This window comes from Sus scrofa, chromosome 13, assembly GCF_000003025.6.
Source record: "Sus scrofa isolate TJ Tabasco breed Duroc chromosome 13, Sscrofa11.1, whole genome shotgun sequence".
NCBI lineage: Eukaryota > Metazoa > Chordata > Mammalia > Artiodactyla > Suidae > Sus > Sus scrofa.
In genome coordinates, this window is record NC_010455.5 from 206,801,051 (window position 1) to 206,822,777 (window position 21,727).

Genomic DNA, 21,727 nt, shown 5'->3' on the forward strand with positions numbered 1-21,727 from the left:
TAAAAAGAAACGGGGAAACGTGTGTATGTGATACATTTAAACTTTAATATAATAACATGTTCCCTAACCTCTGCCCAGCCAGTAAGTCTCATGTTTATCCTTCCAGAAACTTGTAGATGTGTACGTGCACATATTGCTTTTTAATACAAAAAGAGATCATTATACACCCATTGCTTTGCATCCCCTCTCTCCCTTTTTTTTTTTTTTTTTTTGCTTTTTTAGGGCCGCACCCGCAGCATATGGAGGCTCCCAGGCTAGGGGTCCAATCAGAGCTGTAGCTGCCGGCCTACCACAACCACACCCACACCAGATCTGAGCCGCATCTGCGACCTACACACAGCTCGGGGCAATGTTGAATCCTTAACCCACCGAGCTAGGCCAGGATTGAACCTGCGTCCTCATGGATACTCGTCAGATTCGTTTTCGCTGAGCCATGACAGGAACCCCATCTTCTCTTTTTGATTTTAGCAATTCTGAGAGATTATGTAATATCTGCATGCATAAAATTACATTAGAATGTTGAATGTTTTAAAGGAAAAATATTATTGGAGTTCCCTGGTGGGGTAGGGGTTAAGGATCCAGTGTTGTCACCGCTGTGGCCCAGGTTCGCTCCCTGGCCTGGGAACTTCTGCAGGCCACAGGCGTGGCCAAAAAAAAATTACTAAACGAATATTCTAGAGTTCATTTAACAAAGTGTCTGTTGGCTGTTTCAGGGGGTTTTGGTAAATATGTGCTGTTTCAGAACGTCCTGTAGACACATCTGCTGGTGGCTATGGGAATCTTCTGTAGGATACATGACTGACGTAGCAGGGCAGGGGCCGAGGTTTTACAAACATTAAATTTACATGAACATTGCAAACCATACCTTCTTGTTCAAGGATAAGGGAATTGTGAGTGGAACAGGTGCAGGTATATTTATTTTATTTGAGTCTGGGTGTTTCCTGAAATAATTTGAAGAGGCCTAAAATAAGGCAGGTTAGACAGCAACTGTACCTGGTACTGTAAATAGCTTTCAGATGAAGCCTTGGGAGCTCCCAGACCCAGCCTGGACCTGAGGACCTGAGCAGGTGGCAGGACCCGTGGAGGCACCGAATGGAGCTGGCCACTGTGTACAGCTCAGCGGAGGGACAGTTCTGCCTGGCCCGTCCCTTCTGCCAGGTGCCTGTACAGCACACCTGACTACTCTCTTCTTCCAGGAGGTGACAGCTGCCAGTGACCGGAGGCGAGCGGTGGAACTAAGACACCAGGTCATGGCACCCCCCCCCCCTTTTGAGGAATATTCCTCCAGGGTCACAGACCAATACCATGTTGTCAGCTGGGTGCCAACTATAAATAAGTCCAAGGGGCTCTGCTTGGGTTTGAAACAGATGCTAGAGGGACAGCCGCCCCCAGGACCGCCCCCTTCGCCGCCCCCCTCCCCCTCATGACCCTGCCGGAACCGTCGACGGGGGGGGGGGGGGGGGGGCATCTCCTGCCTAGCAACAGCGCCAGGGCCCGCAGCGAGGCCCGGTGGAGATGGGGGCGATCCAGGCGGTGGAACTGCCCGTGGTGCTGTCCCGCTGACCCCGTGTGCCCCACCCCCCAAGCAGTCCCCTTGCCCCTAGGTCCCCCGTCTGCGACCCGACCGACCCCCTCCCTGTATCCTCCGTCCAGCCCTGCGGCGACCTCCCAGGTCCTTCACCCCACGTGCCCCGCCGCCCCGAGCCCGCCGGGTCCTCCAGCCGTGTCCGTTACTGGACCCGGGCCAGTCCCTTCCCGGCTGCTGGCGCCCCGCCAGGCCACCCACCTCAGTGTCTCCGGTCCTCCATGTCCTGTGTTCCCCACTGCTGTCCCCCTGTACCTCCCTGTCCCCTTGACTCGTCCCACCTCGTATTTCCACCCCCCCCCGCCCCCGCCCGTCCCGTATTCCCTCACTGCTGCTCCGGGTACCCCACGTCTCCCGGCGCATCTCCCCTACGTGTCCCTCCCGCGCATGTCCCACGTCCCCTGCATGTCCCCCCGGCGTGGCCCTCTGCCCCCACCCCCGCGTGTCCTCCCTCCACCCCCCCGCCGCGTGTCCCCCCGCGTGTCCCCGCCGCCCCGCGCGCCGGCGGAACTGTGGGATCGCCGCGCACAGGAAGTGGCGGGGCGGCGCGGCCGAGGGCGGAGGGCGGCGGGCCGGGCGGGGCGGGATGGGGGCCGGGGGCGGCGGGCGCCGCACTCGCTGAGGCCCGACGCAGGGCCGGGCGCGCCCAGGGCCGGAGCGCAGCGGCCGGAGCGGCCCGCAGGCGACGCCGGGGCCACGCGCGTGACGAGCAGGTGGCGGCGGCTGCAGGTGAGCGGCGCGGCCCCCGGAGATCGGCCCCCCTCCCCGGCCCGCCGCCGCCCGAGGTCGGGCGCCCACCCCCGCCGCCCCGGGCCGTCCGCCGCCCCCGCCCGGTCCCCCGGGGGCCGGCGGCGCTCGGCCGGGCGCGGGGCCTGCGGGAGGCGGGAGCCGGGGTCCGGGGGCCCGGGGTTCGTCCCGGCCTCCCCGGGGCCTTGAACGGCCAGGCCCAGGCCCGGGCCGGGTGCCCGGCGGCTCGCCTGGGTCTCTGCAGCCGGGCGCGCTGGGCCCGGCCGGGCGCGCGGCTGGGGTGGGTGCCGGGCTGGGCGAGGGCGCGCCCCCCCTCCCCGCGGACTTGCTCGCGCCCCTCTGCGCCCCGCGGACGCGAAGCGCCCCCGCCTGATGTGGGGCCGCCGGGGACCCGGGCTCTGCCGGCGCCCGCGACCCTGAGTGCCGCGGCCACCGGTTAGTTTCACTTTTTGCTCAGCCCGGAGGGAGGGCGGCAGGTGGGCGGCGAGGAAGCGGTGTGTGCTGGTTCCCATTTGACTTTGGCGTTTGGGCCAGAGGCGGACGGTGAATTTCCATGGATGCAGTCAGGTGATGGGGTTGGTCCGTCATCTGAGAGCCATTTGGGAGGAGAAGCACCTCCAGCCCCAGGGCCACCCAAAGGACCCGCCGCCGCCAGGGATCCGGAGCCTCAGGAAAGGAGGGTGAAGAGCAGCTAAGCTACCGTGGAAACTGCCCTGGCCTTTCCCTCTTTCCTCTCTTCCCTTCGCTCTCTGTCTCCTCCTTCCTTCCTTCCTCTCTTTCCTTCTTCTTTTGTCTTTCTCCTTCCTTCCTTCCAACTTTGAGAAAAGTTCAGTGAAACAGGGAAAATGCTTTTATAAATGGCTTCCTAGACCTTTTCCTTTCTTTTTTCTTTTTTTTTTTTTTAAAGCACACTGTAAAATCTCCTCTAAGAGAATGCTAGAAGAGTCAGGTTCCTGGAAGAAATATGATCTTATGACAAGGAAAATGATGAGGGCCACTGGCCTTGAGAAAGACTGAAAGGAGAAGTGCCGCCCATGTCAAGAGTGGAAATCCCTTAGCCAGCCCGAACCCAGAGTGCCGTGTGGGCCTGGCGAGGGCTGTGCGCTGGGGGACCGAGCTGGAAGCCCTTTGCATGCTTTAAATTACAGCTCTGCGGGGCTGCTTTTACTCATTTGGGGGTTGCTCATCAGCGTCTTCTCCACTTAGAAGCGCCTTAAGGGGTCTCAGTGAGCTTCCGAACATTCTGATTGGATTCTTTCCTTACTGCCCCCCCCAATGCCTTCTCTTCCTTCCTCACAAGTTTCAGAGTTAGGGTGTTACAACTGGCTTCTGTATCCCTTTCTCAGTCACTCTGAGGGAATTTTCTTGACTACATTGTTTAAAAAAAGAAGCTACATGGGATTGGCCTTCAGAAGCACAGGGCCTCTTCTTGGCCCTGGAGGGGGCTGCCGCCTTAATGTTTTGAACCAGACTTCTCGGGCAGGCAGGCTGGCTGGCTGTGTTGGCGGGAGCACGCTGTCCCCGGCTCGCGTGGGACCCTGCTCAGGCATCTCTGCGGAGGGGTCCAAAGCGGAGCAGGAGCCTGGAGAATGTGTGGGAGCCAGGTTCGAGGAGGGGAGAGGAAAACTTGAATGGCCAGGGCGTGGATTCCAGATGCCGCCTCCTAGGAGGGCTGCCGGCCTGGCCCGGCCTGCCCATGTTCCGCGTGCCTCTGCCAGGGCTGGCAAGCAAACCGAAGGTAGTTGTTTATTTTGGAAGTCAGAAAGCGCGTATCCACCACAGCGATCGGCTCCGTCCATCCTTCCTCGTGCTGTCCGTGTTATTCAGCGGTGGGTCCTTATAGACAGGGTTCGCGCCTGCACGGGGCGTCTCTGCTTGGGCTTCCGCCTTGGCGAAGACTGGCTGAGTAAACAGCGAGGTTTGGGTACCTGCTGAAGGCGAGGCCGCAGACCCGCTCGGCCAGGAGTCAAGCGAAGAGATCCGTGGGCTCCCGTCTTGTCAGACCCAGCCGTCTGCCCAAGGTCTGTCGGAACACTTTCCTCTCTGGCCAATCAGAGGTGGGGGGACATTGAAATCCTTCTAAACGGGGAAAATGAAAACGAATTGTTTTGAAGAGGCAGATTTGCTGGTCTTTCCGGGGCTGGGGGGTGGTTAACTTGTCCAGTCGCATTTGACCTCCAGACGCACGGCGTGCACAGGCTTTCCGCCTGTCCTCTGGTGGGACACCAGAGGGGGGCTTTGTGCAGATGGGGCCCCGGCCCCGCGCGGTGCGCAGTGAGCCTCTGTCTCCGTCAGACTCCACCTGTGGCAGGAGCAGTGGCTCTGCTTCCATCTTCCCCTTCCCTCTCTTGGGCCTCGTTAAAACTCTAATATTTACAGCTCCTAATTGTGACCGATTGGTATTTATAGAGCAAAGCCCTGGATGCAGTTGGCTTCATTTGCTTGTTCCTTTTGAATGATTCCTACCGTATGACGTGAGAGCGGTAGTTCCTTGCTCTCCTCATTGAGCAACGGATGTTCCCGTCTCGTTGGACTGAACTCTGTGAAACCATGGCTTGGCAATTTCATGGGTTTTGCTTTTGGTTAACCAAGGAATGCTCGAGGGTTTCCGTGAGCTGTTTCGCGCTGTGAAACGGAACGAGGTGGACTGACTCTGTTGTTGCTAAGACCACTTCAGAATAGTCTTAGAACGAATCCTAAATTACACATTTCAAAGTGCTGCATTTTAGACACATTCCTGGTTCATCCCCGCACCGTCTCTCATTTAGTTGTTTAGAGGAATTCGCCGTGTTCTGCTGATCTTTGTCAAGCAAAGGGCGAGAAACTAAAATACGGGTAATCCTGGGGCAGCGTGCGTGTTTCTCTTTGGAGGTGGAGGAGTGGTTGCCCGGGGACTGGGGAGTTGGCCCGAATTCCCACTGCAGAGCTGGAGCCTCTGGCCCTGGACGCTGAGCTTTAATCGGCCGTGTCTTTTCCCAAGTGCAGCCAGAAGGTCACAGATAGGGTACCTCTTAGATGTTTGTGTTGGCAGATTGAAAGCAACGGGTCCTTCAGGACAGGAGGGGGCAGAATTCTCCCTCCAGGCAGGAGGGCTTTGCCTCACCCAGGACTGAAAACTGAAGCTGGGCGCTCGCGGTGGGAGCCCCTGCCAGCGGCAGAGGCCTGTCCCCAGGCGGCCCGGGAGGCCATATGCATCATTGATGTGGCTCAGGCTCCGTTCCTTTCTGAAAGCGGGCGGGGAGTGAAGTGGTAGGAAAGAGGCCCGTACTGAGTTCCCTGGTGACCGGCAGTGAGGGAGCGTCTTCGTGGGGGTGTGTGTGTGCGCGCGTGCGCGCGCGCCAGCCCCAGGGCTTGCACACCCAGGGGCCTGGGGGTGGGGGGAGGTGAATTCCCATGGGGCCCCTTTTCTCTTCATCCCACGGTTTGCTGACCAGAGCACTTTGGAAGGCTGTGCTGACGTTAATTGTGTCCCTGCTTTGCGTTTTGTTTTGGGAGGAGAGAGCAGTTACTGCACCTCCGTGAGGCGTTTCGCGTGCTCATTATGTTGTTTAATGCACCGAACCGCCCGGGAAGGAGAGGGGTTTGGCCCCGTTACACGGATGGGGAAACTGGATGGGAACGCTTACCCGTGGCCACTCCGTCCAGCAGGGTCTGATGGACTCCAAACCAGCCTGATGCTCAGGAAACACACTCCATGAAAATCTACTTTTTTTTTTTTTTTTTTTTTTTTTGGCCGTGCCCACAGCATGTGGAAGTTCCAGGGCCAGGGATCAAACCGGCGCCGCAGCAGTGGCCAGAACCTCAGCAGTGACGACGCTGGATCCCTCACTGCTGCGCCAGCAGGGAGCTCCATAAAAAGCTCTTTTGGGGGTGGGGGCAGAGGGGAAGCCTAAAAATTTTTTTTTTTTTTTTTTAGTCTTTTTGTCTTTTGTTGTTGTTGCTATCTCTTGGGCCGCTCCCGCGGCATATGGAGGTTCCCAGGCTAGGGGTTGAATCGGAGCTATAGCCACCGGCCTACGCCAGAGCCACAGCAACACAGGATCCGAGCCGTGTCTGCAACCTACACCACAGCTCACGGCAACGCCGGATCGTTAACCCACTGAGCAAGGGCAGGGACCGAACCCGCAACCTCATGGTTCCTAGTTGGATTCGTTAACCACTGCGCCACGACGGGAACTCCGGAAGCCTAAATTTTTAAAAGCAGAAACGAAGTGACGGGCTTCACGGACGTGTTCATTCAAAAAGCTTTTCACTTGTAGACACTAGACTTGGTGGCCTGGGGGTCAGAAGTCCCCGTCTACCAAGACAGAAACCTACCAAGACAGAAACCGATATAGGCTCGAAATGATGCCGCCTGGGGAAGAGAAGAAATTCAGTCTGTGCAGATTCATCTGTGCTCAGCCTTTCATTTTACACTTGGTGGAGTGAAGAGCTTTCACTGACTCTTAACATAAAGAAGGAGCTGATGGCTGGGCGATGTTGTCATGCGCTGATTTCTAACTAGACCGTCGTCCCCGTCTGACGGGGCGACTGAAGGAGCACACGCACCAGGTTTAGGAAGACACTCAGCTTTACGTCAGAGGGATATTAATCAATGCGTATACCTTGCAAATGCGGCTCGCCAGCAGCAATTTTTGCCAAACTAGAACAAGTCAAATTAGGTGTTTTTTTGGGGGGGGTTGGCCACATCCACAGCATGTGCAGGTGGAAGTTCCAGGCTAGGAATTGAACTCATGCCACAGCAGTGACCTGAGCCGCAGCAGCGACCACGTGGGGTCCTTATCCCACTGAGCCACTCGGGAACTCTTTGAGTTGTTCAATGAGGACTTGACGTTCGGGTTTCTCGGGAAGAGGACGCCCAGATGGGAAGTGCGGGAGGCTTGTTGGGAGGGACGCTGTGGAGGCTGATCCTCGAGGGGCAGCGAGAGGGGGTCCGAGCCCTGTGCGAGGGGCAGGGAGGCCGGAGGACTGAGGCAGGGGGCTCAGGCCTCAGACGCAGCACGGAGGAAGTCTCAGCCTGAGGTCCTCAGGCCGGGCGCCCCGGGGTCCATCAGGCGCACCCCCTGCCCCGGCAGGTTCTCTCTCGAGGGAGTCTGAGTGTCCTGATGGAGACACTCACAAAGTTTGGTGACTTGGAATCCGCAAAGGCCAGTGATCCCAAACCCTGAATCCTCCCTCAGCCCTGGAGGCATGTCCGTTTAGTTTTAGGCGCAGCCCTGCGGCCTGGCGGGTCCCCTGGAGCTGTTGTTTCGGCTCCCTGCTGTGACCACTACAGAGCAGGTACACACATTGAGTGTCCAGCCATGAAAAGAACAGAGGCTGGCCGAGGGCGCCCGAGGTCACAGCACACGCAGGCGAGCGCCAAGCAGCTGCTGGCAGTTTCCTAAATCAAGGCGCTGCCGTGACAAGTCCTACGACGTTTGTTAGACAGTGCAGTGGCGGCCTGCAGTCCGGTGCCAGCTCCCAGCTAGCAGGGTGTCGTCCTGCTGTGTACATGGCACAGCTCTTCTTTAAATTTTCATGAGTTATTGAGTATAAATGGTTCTCTTTGGGCAAACAGACTTATAGGTGAAAGTTGTCACCGCAGATCCGACCGGCGCCAGGCAGCAGTGGCCGTGTGATCACGAGGGGTCCCTGAACGCCTCTCAGGTGTGGCTTGTCCAGCCCCCAACCTCTGACCCCCAGCCACGGACCCCCAGCCACGGACCCCCCAGCTGACCTTGCCAGGTCGGTATCAGACCAGCGTCGCTGGATCTTTGTTCTGCTGAGACAAGCCAGAAATCTAGGTCTTTATATGTAATTACTTATTTTTAACAAACTGCAGGCAAATGAAAAATGTCCCTGCCTGAATTTAGCCTGTGGATCACTATTTTTACAACCTCTGATCTAAAATATTTGTTTAATTTTCAAAATAAAGTAAGCGAGCCAATTAAATGAGGACAAAACGAGCACGTTGGACATGCGTGCAAGAGAAGCGAAACGACATGTAGCAGAGACTCAGGACTTGACGTTCAGATGAAAAACCAAAAGAACTGTCTTTCTTATCCTGAGCACGGCTGCTGGAAACAGGAGGGGGTTCTGAGATGATGGGTAAGGAGGAAAAAAAGCTGGTCCCTGGAGAAATGTCAGTGGGGGAGCAAAGGAACTCGGGCGTCTCCAAGTGCGTGTGGGCAGCCCCCCAAGATCTGAGAGAAGGTGAAGCCTGCAGGACCCCTGATGACAGAGCGCGTGGCCTGGAAGGCGGCCTCCATCCTGCTGTTTGGGCGGGATGTTGTGTCCACGCCTCTGGTCACACGCGGAGTCACGGAGCCCTCCAGCTCCGAGCGGGACCCCTGGCCGGGAGGTACAGGCAGGTTAAAAGTTGCACCGTGATGCCAGGCTGTTTCCTGGGCCCTGCGGTGTGGCAGGGGACACACTCTCCCGCCTGGGGTGTGGCCTTCGGTTTTGCAGACAGATTGCATGCAGAATGTCCCTGTGGTCGTGGCCCCCGTTCGCCTCTCCTGCCGGGGGTGTCGAGCCTCTCCCCATGTTTGTTGGCGGTGTGTTCCCTCCTCTGTGAATTCTTTCATCCTTTTCCTGCTGGGGGGTAGCGTTTTCTTGCGTGCCCCTCGCAGCTGGTTCGTGCGATGAGATGTGTTTCGCTAGGTGTGCAGGACAGTAATCCTCTGACGTCGTTCGGATCCGATGCGTTTTCCTGGCCGCCTCTTGATTTTGACTTTATTTTGATGCCTAGGAATTCTTCACGGACGGTAGAGCTTCGCAACCTTCCTTTGAAGGATGGTACCCTTCTGAGTGTTGCTAAAAAGCCCTTCCAGCCCCGGGGTCCGGAATTCTCCTGTTTCCCGGGAGACGCTGTCGTGTCTGCTTTCCCCACGGAAGCCCTTGGTGCCCAGAGCGGACTCTGGGTGGTGGCAAGTGGGGAGCCCTGCCCTCGTGGCGAACAGTTGTCCCTCCCCGGCCCCCAGCCTCTCCGTCTCCGTCCCTGCGGACCGTGGGCACCATGGGCATGTGTCCAGTGCCCGCCGTTCGGTCTTCTGTCCCGTGGTGGCTATATCTGCGTGCATCCCCCCCCCCCGCCCCCGCCTGGGGTCTCCAGAGCCCCTGGCTGTTCTTGCTCTTGGCTTTTGTGTATACAAGTTAAAATCAGCTTCTCGAGTTTCGTGAACCACTTCTACGGGGTTTAGACTGCGCGGGCACCAGTTCTGCGGTTCAGCCGGGGGTTTTCATCTTTGTGGTGTGACGTCTCCTGCTGTAAACACGGCACGTCTCCACTAAGGCAGCTCCTGAACGGTGTTGGGTAAGGCCCCCCACGGACGCTGCACACCCCCGCCGACACGCTGCGTTGAAATTCACTCCCGGGGTCCTTGTTATTTGTACTGCTTTCACAAGGAGTGTTTTTTAAATGTATTTTTCATTTTAAACATCTTCTCACTCCTGTTGGTGTTGAGCCGAAATGCAGTTTGATCTGGGGTTTTCGTTTTTGTTTTTTTTGGCCACACCCGCTGCTTGCGGAACTTCCTGGGCCGGGGATCAGGTCTGCACCACAGCAGTGCCAACGCCGAGTCCTTTAGCCAGCAGCCCACCGGAGGACTCTGAACTGCAGTCGATTTGGGATATTGATTTTATATCCAGTCCTCTTGCCAATTTCTATTATAATTTTCTTTGTGGTAGATTTGGGGATTTTCCGGGAATGGTAACGGCTTCGTTTCTTCCTTATTCCTTCAGTGTCTGTCCTTCCCGGTTCACCGCCTGCTTTTCCTGTTTAGTGATGGAACAACCACGGAGACCGCTTGGTCCCGAATCTTCCTGTTGCCCCCTTGGGAGCAAAGGAAGCACATCAACAGAAAGGAAACAAAGAGACGAAGCGACTAGAGACTCACCTTCACTGGTCACCAGGGAGATGCAAAGATAAATAAAAATAAAACGCAGGGAGTTGCTGGCCTGGGGTTGACCGCCAGGGTCGGGGGCCACCAGGGTGGCCCAGAACGTGAACAGATGGCCTGGGCCAAGTGTGGGTCCGGATGTGAGCAAACGGGGCACTGGTTTGAGTATGAACCGCTGGACGTTAGAGACCGAAGGGCCGCGTCTGCAAAGGGGACCTCACGTCGGGCACAGCCCGTCTGGGCGCTGCTTAATACAGACAAGCCCTGGAAGTGCCGCGGTGCCCGTCTCCAAATAAAATGCAGAGATAACTCACAGGATGAGAAGTAGCTACAATAGAGACAGGGGGTGAGTGAGGCCCAGGGTGAGGGGTACGCCCGTAGGCTCCATTTATGTAACGCCCCAACGCAGATGCTTCACCGGCGGTGGCTTTCCGCAGGGGGTGGGTGCTGGTGTTGGCGGGGAGCAGGCAGGGCTTGTGGGGCCCGGGACCACTTTCTTTCTTGATCCAGGTGTGTTTGGTTGGTGGAAGTTTAAGCTGTGGGCTTAAAATGTGTGCACTTTTCTGCATTATGCTCAAGGGCTTTGAAGAAAGAGTTACCGAGAATGATACAGAAGACAGGCCACCAAATCCCACAGCTGTGTCATCACGATAGCAGAGCAAGGCAGCGACGTGGGGATTGAGGCAGACGCCTCTCTGGGAAGCAGGACTCAAGGGGAGCTGACTGGTGCCGAGGGCCCCCCTCCGGGAAGGCCGGCCCAGCAGGGGACAGAGAGAGCGCATCTCGCAGAAGCGCTGCCGGCGCGGGAGGCGCTCATCACCCAGGAGGGAAGAGCAGGTGGCCGCGACTGCTCCAGACAATGACCGGTGTCCTATTACGCACGAGAGGGACTCAGGAAAGAAGATGCGGCCCCAGACCGTGGTCCCGGGCTGACCTTCAGGGGCGCGTGGAACTCAGGGGATGTGTCTGCAGGAGCCCTTCTGAGGGACGCCCCTGATGAGCAGACAGGGCTCAACACCAGCAGGTGTCTTTGGGAGGTGACAAGCGCTGCCCAAGGGGTACCGTGATGTGAGAGTGGAGGGATGGGAGAGGGGCGGGGAGAGGAAGGGCTTGTTGTCAGGCTGCGCGGCAAGAGCCCCAGTGGACAGCCCCACATGGCAGGGAGTGTGTTTGGGTGCGCAGGGGAGCCCCTGTGTGCGGTTGGCAATAGGAGTGGAGGGGGCCGGGGGCGTCCGTGCTCAGCTGGAGGCACCGTCCCAGGAGGAGGCACTGCTGGGGGGCGGCGGCCAAGGGGCGCTTCACGGCCACACGGCCACCAGGGTGCCTGCCCTTTGGTCTGGCAGCCGCACTCCTGAGACTTCTGCTCCAGGTGCCCCTTTACAGGTGTGCATTGCAGCGCTGGCAGCAGCCAGGGGGCTGGTTGGATAAACCAGGAGATGCCCGTGGGCCGGGACACGCTCTTGTTAGGGATGGAGCGAGCCCTTTCCCTGCAGGGCACACTGGAGGGAGAGGGAGGGTTTAGAGCAGGGCGTGTGGAATGGGGGGGGGTAAGAACACCCCTTTAAACTTCTTGTTTTGGGTGATGACCCTGGGAGGAGACTCAAAAACTTGCGGTTACTTTTCATGATGGGCGGGCTGGGGCAGCGCGGAGGGGTTACGACGTGTTAGAATAGCTCCTGGAGGAGTTCCCTTCGTGGCTCAGTGGTTAACGAACCCGACTAGGATCCATGAGGATGAGGGTTTGATCCCTGGCCTCGCTCAGTGGGTTAAGGATCCAGCGTTGCCGTAAGCTATGATGTAGTTTGCAGATGTGGCTCAGATCCGGAGTTGCTGTGGCTCTGGTGTTGACTGGTGGCTACAGCTCTGAAAGGACCCCGAGCCTGAGAACCTTCATATGCTGCAGGTGCAGCCCTAAAAATACAAGACCAAAAAACCCAAAAAACTCCTTGGGTTCTGATACCCACTTCAAATGATGAAGTTTCCTTTTTTTTAAGAGAGAATGCTTATTTTTCTTTTTCTTTTTTTTTTCTTTTTTTCTTTTTCTTTTTTGCCATTTCTTGGGCCGCTCCCACAGCATATGGAGATTCCCAGGCTAGGGGTCGAATCGGAGCTGTAGCCACCGGCCTATGCCAGAGTCACAGCAACCGGGGACCTGAGCCTTGTCTGCAACCTACACCACAGCTCACGGCAACGCTGGATCCTTAACCCACTGAGCAAGGCCAGGGATCGAACCCACAACCTCACGGTTCCTAGTCAGATTCATTAACCACTGAGCAATGACGGGAACTCCATGCTTATTTTTCTGTAAATGCCCCCTTTCAGGTTAAGAAAGTTCTTATTTATATGAATATTTTACTGAAGATGTTTCATCAAAGACTTTTTCTGCATGTATTGAGCTAATTATGTAAGATTTTCTCCTCTTATCAGTCACTTTGGTGAAGTACATGAGCGATTTTCTTGCTTTTTTGGAAATATCCCATCCCGGCTATGTGGTATTTTTTATTGCATTCATATTTGGTTTGTTACTGTTTTTTTTTTTTGTTTTGTTTTGTTTTTTTTTGTCTTTTGTTGTTGTTGTTGTTGCTATTTCTTGCGGCATGTGGAGGTTCCCCAGGCTAGGGGTCGAATCGGATCTGTAGCCACCGGCCTACGCCAGAGCCACAGCAATGTGGGATCCAAGCCGCGTCTGCAATCTACACCACAGCTCACGGCAACTCCAGATCGTTAACCCACTGAGCAAGGGCAGGGACCGAACCCGAAACCTCATGGTTCCTAGTCGGATTCGTTAACCACTGAGCCACGACGGGAACTCCGGTTTGTTACTGTTTTGTTTAGGATTTTTCGCACCTGTATTCAGAAGTGTGTGTGGATTGCGGTTGTCCTTTATGGTACTGTCCTGTCCAGATTTGGTGTGGCTTGTACCCGTGGCATCACCTGAGTGGGCGATCTTGCCTTTTTCTGTTGTATAAAAGAACTTATGGAAGATTGAGGTTATGTGTTTCTTAGGTACCTTCTTGGTTTAGACCTGGCATTTGTGTAGACAGATTTGTATGTTCTGGCCAATTTCTTTAATGGTGGCAGATCTGTTCAGCTTTTCCAATCCTTGTTGAATAGGATTTGGTGTTACTTTTCTAGGGAGTGATCTATGTTAGTCACCTGTTGCTGTGTAACAAAGGACCCCAACTCTTGCCATCTCACTGTTTTGTGGTCCAGGAATCCAGCGGATTAGCTGGGTCCTCAGACCTGACGTCCCTCACAAGCTGTGACCAAAGTGTTGCCTGGGGCTGTGGTTTTATCTGAAGGCTCAACAGGGCCAGCTCCCTCTTCAAGTTCACTCACGGGTTGTCAGGATTTAGGTCCTTGCCAAGTATCGTTCTGAGGGCTCCCCAGCGGATGGAAACTTGTCCGTCAGGGAGAGAGAGAGGAAAGGAGGGGGCAGCAAGCAGTCCAGTGCTGTGAACCTCATCTCGGAGGCCCCCCTCCGTCACGTTTGTCCTTCTCTTTTTGTTGGAAGTCAGTCACGGGGTCCAGCCCACCCTCACCAAGGTGTGAACCACAGGGTGGTCGTCGTAGACCCGTCTCCACCCCAGCATCCGTGTGGGTAGCAGGCTCCGTTTCTTGGTGAACTGACCAAGGCTGAGATATTTGCTCACTTCTCAGATCTCTTCTCTATCTAATACCGAGGTTCCCCTTTCCTTCCGAAACTTGTTTTTGCCTTTTTTAAGAAATTCATCTCACCTGAGGTGTGTCAGTTTTCTTGCTGCTCCCAAGAGCTGCCTTTTCATCTGGAAGACCTCGTCCGTCCTTCTCTTTGTCCCCGGGACATTAATTTCGCCTTCGGTTGCCATCAGTTTCTTCTACTCGCCCTGGGTTTTTCCTGGCATTGTCTTGACAGGTTATTGAGTTGAAAGCTGAATTTCTTTGTTTTGGAGTTCCTGTCGTGGCTCAGCAGTAATGAACCCAGCCTGTATCCATGAGGACACGGGTTCCATCCCTGGCCTCCGTCAGTGGGTTAAGGATCCAGTGTTGCCATGAGCTGTGGTGTAGGACACAGTCATGGCTTGGATCCTGTGTGGCTGTGGCTGTGGTGTAGGCCGACAGCTGCAGCTCGGATTCAACCCCTAGCCTGAGAACCTCCATGTGCTGTGGGTGCGGCCACAAGAAGACAGAAAAAATAAATAAATAAAAATTAAAAAAAGAGAAAGCTTAACTTCTTTTTCAGTTTTTCTAAGCATAGTTTCTTAATTTTCGCACTTTATTTCCATCGTAAGCATTTAAAGCTGTAACTTTCCTTCCCAGTTCTGCCGTCGTATATTTCATGTCTTTCAGTGTGCAGTAGAGTCGTTGTTCAGTTCTTGAGCATTTAAAAATCTGTTATTGGAGTTCCCGTTGTGGCGCAGTGGAAACAAATCCGATTGGGAACCGTGAGTTTACAGGTTCGATCCCTGGCCTCGCTCAGTGGGTTAAGGATCCCACGTTGCCATGAGCTGTGGTGACCCCCTTCCCCCGTGTCCCTCGCCCCAACCCCGGGCTGTCCCGCATGGAACCTCTCTGACCCCTCGCCAGACAGGCTGCGCATAGGCTAGTCCAGTGCCCCCATGGTCCCTGTGCCTCCAGCTCAGCCCAGTACCGTCCTGGCCACTCCCTGCTCCAGGCCCCCATGGGGACACCTCATGGCTGCCACCTCCTCCTCCTCCTCGTGCTCAATGTCCCACACGGGCCTTGGGTCCTCCACTGCGTCCCGTTGCCCTTGGCCCTGTGCCTGGCAAGTGCTGTCGCTTCCTCAGCTTGGCTGTCATCTTGCCAGCGGGGAGGCCCGTCCCCTCCTGAGGCTGCGTTAGGAGGCACCTGCACACACACACACACACACATGCGCACACGCACACACGCACACGTGTGCACAGGGCTGTCTTGTGCATAGTCTTTGCGTGCACTTGCCCGGGTTCACGGCGCACCGCTAGCCTTTGTCCCCGGCCCCATCCGTGGGGCCAGGTGGGGCTGAGCCGGGCTCTGTCTTGTGGACCTGATGTTGCGGCTGCTCTCTGCGGAGCGGAGGCCACTGCCGTGCCCCTGTCGCCGGCCCGGGGCGTCCAGCACGGCTCGGCCCCGTGCAGCCTCCCGAGGACCAGGGCCACGGGCGGTCGTCCGGGGCCTCCGGGCGCGTGAGGCCGGCAGCCTCTGAGCAGAGCTGGCCTTCTCCGCTCACACCAGTGGCATTTGCAAGAAACCGCTGAGCGGGGTGCCTGCCAGGGTTCATTTCCATTTTGTGTTCCAGGTGGGAAATGCAGCACGCTGCCACTGTGTCCCTGCATGTCGCCGGGAAGGCGGCGGGTGCATGACGACGCCGTCCCGGTTGCTACGGTCTGTGGTGCAGATAGACGGCAGGTGACCGCCCTCCTTCTGCGGGAGGTGTGGAGCGGGCCACGGCCCGAGGCCAAGGGCCCCGGTGAGGGTGGCTCCTGGCCGGTGGCGTCCCACCTCTCGGTGGTGGCCCTGTCTCCCTGTCACGGTCCCAGGGCTCGTGAGATTAGAACGTATCACTTGGGAAGTTCTCTTGTAAAGCCGTGTCACACACGAGGCACCACATGCATGTTGGGGTGGCAGGGCCACGTGGGCGTGAGTGCTGAGTCCCAGAGGGGTGGCTTGGGGACAACAGCATGTAGACAAGTGACTCCAGACACGGGCCGCCCCGGGACAGACATCGCTGGGCTCTGCACGGGCTCGTCCCCAGCCAGCCTCTGCGGCCTTGGGCAGCTGGCAGGGGCCCGGCGTGCCCTCCTGAGGCGCCTCCCCTGCTCCCCTCGGGGTCAGACTGGAGGGCGGTGGCTTGTGTCCGAGTCGCTCGCAGTTTCTGCAGGAGCACGTGGCAGAGGCCTGGGGCCACGTCTTGCTGTGTGACGTGTCTGTGGAGCACAGGAGAGGCCCCCGTCCAGCCGCCGGTGCCCAAACGCATGCCTGTCCGGCCTCGTGGTTAGCGCTGCCTCGCTGGGCCAGCGCTGCCTCTTCCGCCCTCAGGCCCAGCCACTGGGTGGCTCAGCGCATCCGAGAGGCGCTTCCTTCTCCCGGAGGCTGCGGGTCTGCCGCGGGCGTGGATGCTTTCTTGTCTCAGCAGTTTCGTTTATTGCCGTGTGTGTCTGTGTGTGTTGCTGTATATGTGTGTATATCTGCATATGTGCTGCTCTCTTTGTGTGTGTGGGTGTGTGAGAGAGAGAAAGAGAGGCATATACACCCGTGGATTTTTGAAAATTTCAAAATATGCAATCACATTTATGGTAGGACAGTTTTTATTTAAAACGGTGATTTTTGCCAGTTATTCTTTTTATCCGCACTTGTAAACATCCCCCACAAACTGAAAGAAACACACAGGTAGAGAGAGGCAGCCGACCCCCTGCAATGACCAGGAGGTTGCGGGCTGTGGTCGCCTGGACATTTCAGATGAGCTTTATAGCATCGATTCTCATGCATGTGGCAGGTGGCGGTATGTGAACCACACACAGCAAGAGAGAGGTGTTACAGGCTATGGTTTGATTATAGACTTAATCCTTCCAGACCGGGTGGTGGGGAGACTGGGAGAGAGACGGAGAGGAAGCAAGAGGGACAGAGAAGGGGAGGGAGGAAAAGAAATAAGAGGGAGGCTTCTTAGAAATAAGAACTTTTGGAGCTCCCGTTGTGGCTCAGTGGGAATGAACCTGACGAGTATCCCTGGCTCTGCTCAGTGGGTTGCGGATCCCACGTTGCCATAGGCTGTGGTGTAAGTCACAGAAATGGCTCAGATCCCCCGTTGCTGTGGCTGTGGTGTAGGCCTGCGGCTGCAGCTCCACTTCAACCCCTGGTCTGGGAACTTCCATATGCCGCAGGTGCAGCCCTAAAAAGCAAAAAAAAAAAAAAAAGAAAGAACTTTCTTCAGGAAGAAAAGAAAACAAAAAGGAAGCGAGTTACTAGGTGTTTGTGCTCTGTCATCTAAGGTGTATTTATTTCCTTAATACACTTAGAAACTTAGTGATCAGTTTCTTCTCCTTCCAAATTATATAGAAGAAAAAGAAAATTGGAAATATTTGGTAATTTTGTCGTGATTTTTACTTTGTAACTTGTGATTGTGCTGTATTTCCAGGAACGTGTCAGCTTCTTTTTTTCAAGTGAGGAACTACTTTACTACATGGAAGCGTGTGCAGTTTGAACCCCTCGTGCCTTCCATCCAGTGGAGGAATTTTCCGTTATGGGGAGATTGGAAGGCAGGAGTTGGTGGAACTGAAAATTGCTAACATTCTTTTTTTAAATATATATAGAGCAGTAACTTTTTAAATTTTTATTTATTTTTTTATTACTCAAATGAGTTTCTCACATCTGTAGTTGTATAATGATGATAACAATCCGATTTCACAGGATTTCCATCCCACAGCCCAGGCACATCCCCCCACCCCCCCAAACTGTCTCCTCTGGAGATCTTAAGTTTTTCAATATCTGTGAGTCAGCATCTGTTCTGCAAAGAAGTTCCGTCCGTCCTTTTTTCAGAGTCCACGTGTCCGTGGAAGCATTGGAGGTTGGTGTCTCATTGTCTGGCTGACTTCACTTCGCATGATAGTTTCTAGGTCCATCCATGTTGCTAAAAATGCCAGTATTTCGTTCTTTGTAATGACTGAGTCATATTCCCTTGTGTGTATGCACCACCTCTTCTGGATCCACTCCTCTGTCAGTGGACATTGAGGTTGTTTCCATGTCTCGGCTGTTGTACATAGTGCTGCAGTGAACACTGGAGTACATGTGTCTCTGCGAGTCGTGGCTTTCTCTGGGTAGATGCCCAGGAGTGGGGTTGCTGGATCCAATGGCAGTTCTATGTTTAGTTTTCTGAGGAATCTCCATACTGCTTTCCCCAGTGGTTGCACCAATTTACAATCCCACCAACAGTGTACTAGGGCTCCTTTTTCTCCACACCCTCTCCAGCCAGCACTTACTGTTTGTAGACTTTTGGATGACGGCCGTTCTGGCTGGTGTCAGGTGGTACCTCATGGTGGTTTTGATGTGCATCTCTCTGAGAATGGGTGATGTTGAACATCTTTTCATGTGTTTTTTTAGCCATCTGCATGTCTTCTTTGGAGAACTGTCTGTTTAGATCTTCTGCCCATTTTTTGAAGGGGTTGTTTGTTTTTTTGGTATGGAGCTGCAGAAGGTGGTTATAAATGTTGGAGATTAATGCCTTGTCAGTTGATTCATTTGCAAAGATTTTCTCCCATTCTGTGGGTTGTCTTTTCGTTTTGTTGAGGGTTTCCTTTGCTGTGCAGAAACTTTGAAGTTTGATTAGGTCCCATTTGTTAGTTTTTGTTTTTACTGTCATGACTCTAAGAGGTGGGTCTGAGAAGATGTTGCTGTCATTTATGTCAGAGAGTGTTTGGCCTATGTTTTCCTCTGAGAGTTTTATAGTGTCTGGTCTTATATCTAGGTCTTTAATCTATTTTGAGTTTATTTTTGTGTATGGTGTTAGGGAGTGTTCTAATTTCATTCTTTTCCATGTGTCTGTCGTTTTCCCAGCACCACTTATTGAAGGGGCTGTCTTTTCTCCATCGTATGTTCTTGCCTCCTTTGTCATAGGTGAGTTGGCTGTAGGTGCGTGGGTTTAAAATTCTTAGCATGTAAACAGAAAAGGGAAGGAGAGGGAAGTGACAGAGCGTGTTGTGTCTGGGCCTGAGCTGATATGAGCCACGAGGTCACGGATCCCGGAGCCACACCTGGAAGGTGGCCGGTCTGGAGAGAGATGTGCCGTCAGCACGGAATATGCACTCCAAGGTCACGGACCTCGTGTGAGAAAAGGAAACTCTCTCACCAACAGTCTTTTATATTGAATAGATGTTGAAATGGCAACACTTTTAGGAGTTCCTGTTGTGGTGCCGCAGAAATGAATCCAACTAGGAACCAGGAGGTTGCTGGTTTGGTCCCCGGCCTTGCTCAGTGGGTTAAGGATCTCACATTGCTGTGGCTGGGTGTAGGCGAGCAGCTACAGCTCCGATTAGACCCCTGGCCTGGGAATCTCTATATGCTGTGGGTATGGCCCTCAAAAAAAAAAGAAATAGACAAAAAAAAAAAAAAAAAGAAAAGAAATGATAACACTTTGGATATATTGGGTTAAATAAGATCCATAATTAAATTATTTGTGTCTGTTTCCTTTTTTTTTGGTCTTTTGTCTTTTAGGATCCCATCTGTGGGATATGGAGGTTCCCAGGCTAGGCGTCAAATCGGAGCTGTAGCTGCCGGCCTACACCACAGCCACAGCAACGCTGGATCCTTAACCCACTGAGCGAGGCCAGGGATGGAACCCGAAACCTCATGGTTCCTAGTCAGATTCGTTTCTGCGCCAGGAGGGCAACTCCGCCTGTTTCCTTTTTATGAAACTAACAATATTGTGTTAGTTTCAGGTGTACAGCAAAGTGATTCAGGTATACATGTACATATATATACTTTTTTCTCATATTATTTTCCATCATAGGTTAGTACAAGATATTGACTATAATTATTGTTTATTATTGTTTGTCTGTTTTATATAGAGCGGTGAGTATCTATTAATCCCAAACTCCTTATGTCTCTCTCCCCCCTTCCCGTTTGGAAACCACAAGTCTGTTCTCTCTGTCTGTGATTCTGTTTCTGTTTTGTGTATGGATTCATTTGTATCGTTTTTTAAGTTTCCACATATAAATGGTATCATATGATTTTAGTCTTTGTCTGTCTGACTTCACTTCATATCATCATGTCTGGGCTCATCCATGTTGCTGCAAATGGCTTTATTTCATTCTTTTTCATCACTCTCTCTCTCTCTGTCTCTCTCTCTGGACACTTGGGTTGTTTCCATTCCTGTTTGCCTGTAACGCAGCCACTAGGAGATTTGAAATTGTGTTTCAGGCTCCATCGTGTTTGGACATTCTGGTCACACCTGAGTGGCCTCAATGCGGGGGACGTCTGACCTGGGGTGGTCCCTCGTCTTTGGGCCCCCCCACCTCCAGGTTTGTCTAGTGTGTGGCTCTCTACTCTGCAGGCCCGTGTGCCTTTAGCACGTGAAATGCTCAGAACGGGGTCTGGCGAATCCTAACCCTGCTGAGCTTCATGTGAATAGAATCGTTGGTAAGACCTTCTTTGCCTTAGAGGAATAGGTTTCATAGATTGTCCACACCCAGGATTTCAAAAGGATGTGTGTTCCAACCTGTCTGGACCCAGGTGGCTTTCCTGGCACCATAAGCACGTGTGGGGAGCAGGTGGTGGTGTTTGCGCCAAGTGGGGTCTGAGGGCAGGAGCTGGGGGACTTGCCCCCCAAAACCAGCAACAGATACCAGCCCATTAACACAGAAGTCCCTGCACAGCGAGCGGGAAGGTCTGGGGCCCCTCGGTCTGGCCCAGCCCTGCCTTGATGGCCCTCAGGGGCCCCGGGGCAGAAGCCTGGCCTCACTCTGCCCTTGTCACACAGCCCGCATGGGTCCCACGGAGGCCTGGTGGCTGGAGGGCAGTGACTGCCTTTAATGTGTTTGCCGTGGACGCCCTGGAGGCGAAGCGCCGAGTCGGTTGGGAAGCTGGGACACACGAGGCTCCTCCTCGTGCCCTCCAGGTGGGGATTCCAGCCCCCAGGGCCACCGTGAGGCCACTGGGCCTGGGGGGAGCGAGGTGGCCCAGCTCTGGGCTCCACAGGCCACCCTGGCCCCAGGTGGCTGCTCCTGCCCACAGCCTCCAAGGGACGTGGGGTCTTGGGACTTTACTGTCTGCCTCCTAAAAGAGACCCTTGACCAGCTGATCACCGCTGTCACCGGTGAGGACTGCGCTGACCCTGAGATCCTAGAATAGCTCCGGGCGCGGCCAGACCCCACATGCAGCCCTGCCCCATGCTGCCCTCTGCTCCTCCCTTTGCCCCCCCCCCCGCCCCCGTGTCATGAAAGCAGGTGAAGCAGGCAGCACCTTTCTCAGTAAATAAGCTTCTCCCAGCCAACTTGTCATCAGGTGAAGATGCAGGACTTATGAGTATGAAGCGTGATCCTCTCTCTGCGTGTCTCCTCCTCATTCTTTTCGTTTTTCTGCGGCTTCCCAGGGGAGCTCGTCCCCGCCTGCCCCCACTGGTCCCTCGGTGGTCCCTCCCTGCCCCCGCAGGCCGAGTGAGTGGAGGCGGCTGAGCTCTGGGGTAGCAGAGGCTTTGATCTCGACCTGGAGTGCAGGTTGTCCTGGGAGGTACGGGCTGCTTTTGAACGTTGCCTCTGTTTCTGCCTCGCTGCCCCCCCGCCATCGTTATCCTTCGTAATTGGTCGCCAAAGATGCTCCCTGTCTCCTTGGAACGTACAGCCTTTGCCCCACAGAGAGCCTGCGGGAACCGGAGCGCTGTCCTGCAGAAGAACGAGGATTTGCCTCGGCCTGGGACCAGGGGTCTGCAGAGTGTCCCCAGGGCCCGCAGGTGGTGTGGGGCACGCTCCTTAGGACACCTGGGGATGAGGGGGTGCTCAGACCAGAGCGGGCGCTCCGGGTGTCCAGACAGCCAGCTCTCTGTCCT

General features: G+C 54.9%; 1 protein-coding gene across 3 annotated transcripts in view; it reads left to right on the forward strand.

The window, feature by feature from the left end:
• Positions 2,169-21,727, forward strand: part of AGPAT3 (1-acylglycerol-3-phosphate O-acyltransferase 3) — a 103,145-nt gene continuing 83,586 nt past the window's right edge. Inside the window, exon 1 of one of the 3 annotated variants that reach the window (XM_021068324.1) lies at positions 2,169-2,314. The gene's annotated coding sequence lies outside the window, so the exon portion shown is untranslated. Of the gene's footprint in view, positions 2,315-2,516; positions 2,768-21,727 lie in introns of those variants that run through there. The other 2 variants (XM_021068326.1, XM_021068333.1) reach the window with 2 other exon arrangements.